At 61.8% G+C, this 1,366-nt stretch overlaps 1 protein-coding gene across 1 annotated transcript in view; it reads left to right on the top strand.

Annotated features, from left to right (window-relative positions):
* NR2F6 (nuclear receptor subfamily 2, group F, member 6) overlaps positions 1-1,366 on the top strand; it is a gene marked incomplete at its 5' end in the record, with an annotated part of 17,912 nt that overhangs the window by 15,839 nt on the left and 707 nt on the right. The gene's annotated exons all lie outside the window — the stretch shown is intronic.

Raw genomic sequence — 1,366 nt, 5'->3', positions numbered from 1 at the left:
GCCTCCCAAGTAGCTGGGACTACAGGCGCCCGCCACCTCACCCGGCTAGTTTTTTTGTATTTTTTAGTAGAGATGGGGTTTCACCGTGTTAGCCAGGATTGTCTCCATCTCCTGACCTCGTGATCCGCCCTCCTCGGCCACCATATCCAGTTAATTTTTGTATTTTTAGTAGAGACGGGGGTTTCACAATGTTGGCCGTGCTGGTCTCGAACTCCTGACCTCAGGTGATCCGCCTGCCTCAGCGTCCCATCGTGCTGGGATTACAGGCGTGAGTCACCGCACCTGGCCTATATGTTTATTTATTTTCAGAGATGGAATCTCACTGTGTTGCTCAGGCTGGAGTGCAATGGCTTACTCACAGGGGCAATCCCACTACTGATCAGCAATGGATCTTTTTCTTTTTACTCTTTGGTAAACTCTTATTCAACGGTCAAGGCCCCAGCCTCACTGCCCCTCTCTGATCTCAGGCATGAAGAATCACATGGGGGACACTCACAGCTCATAGTCGGGCACTGGGCGGGGCCTAGGCTTATTATGCCCCTTAGGGATGGCTCCAATAGGGTTCTTGGCACCCAGGAGGGGCTGGGAGAGCAGTTCATCCTCAAACACAATCTTCCTCGGCTTTGCCTTGTGGGGTCCTGGCTGGGGCTGGCACGGAGGGCGGGGGGCGCTGGTTTTGAGGCCTCCAGGCGCCAGTCCTTGCAGCTGCCACAGGAATCGTGGTTTGGAGTTAAATCGGGGTGTCGGGAAACCGGAGTCCCTCAAACTGGGGGGACTAAATCTTTTGCCTAGAGGCCCGGCCTGGGGACCCCCTCCCGGTCAGGCTCACCGGGGGCCCAGGCCCAGGCGGGTGAGTCTGCAGGTGCCCCCGGGAGCCGCGAGTCTTTGGGAGCTCCCGGGTGGGCATCGGCCTCCGGGAGAAGCAGCTCGCGGGTTTCCGGGCTGATGGGCGGGTCCTGCGGGGGGCGTCGTGTCCCGCGCGCGGCGGGGGTGGTCTGCGGGCGGCCTGTGGGTGGACACGCGGAGAGGACACGCCTGGCGACGCGCACGGAGAAAGGACGCGCGGGCAGCACGCCCCGAAAGCAGCCAACTCTCACCCAGCGGGAGCAGAGTTCCCCAGCGCGGCTGCTATTTGCATAGACGCACGCGATTGGCCCGCAGCGACCTCCAGACCCCGCCCACGACTGCGTAACCCAAAAGAGCGCTATGTAAACGAGCTCTGACGTCACCGCGCAGCCTGGGACCTGCTCCAGTTAACCTCCGCGCTGCCGGAGCCTCGCCCTCTCGGGCGCGCGGAGCCCACGGACAACCGCGTCCGAGGAGCTCCCCGGGACCTCCGCCCCACCTGCAAGGCCGTCTGGCTGGC

Source organism: Colobus angolensis, unplaced genomic scaffold (assembly GCF_000951035.1).
Source record: "Colobus angolensis palliatus isolate OR3802 unplaced genomic scaffold, Cang.pa_1.0 Scaffold66, whole genome shotgun sequence".
Classification (NCBI taxonomy): Eukaryota; Metazoa; Chordata; class Mammalia; order Primates; family Cercopithecidae; genus Colobus; species Colobus angolensis.
This window is presented reverse-complemented; position numbering and strand designations above follow the sequence as displayed.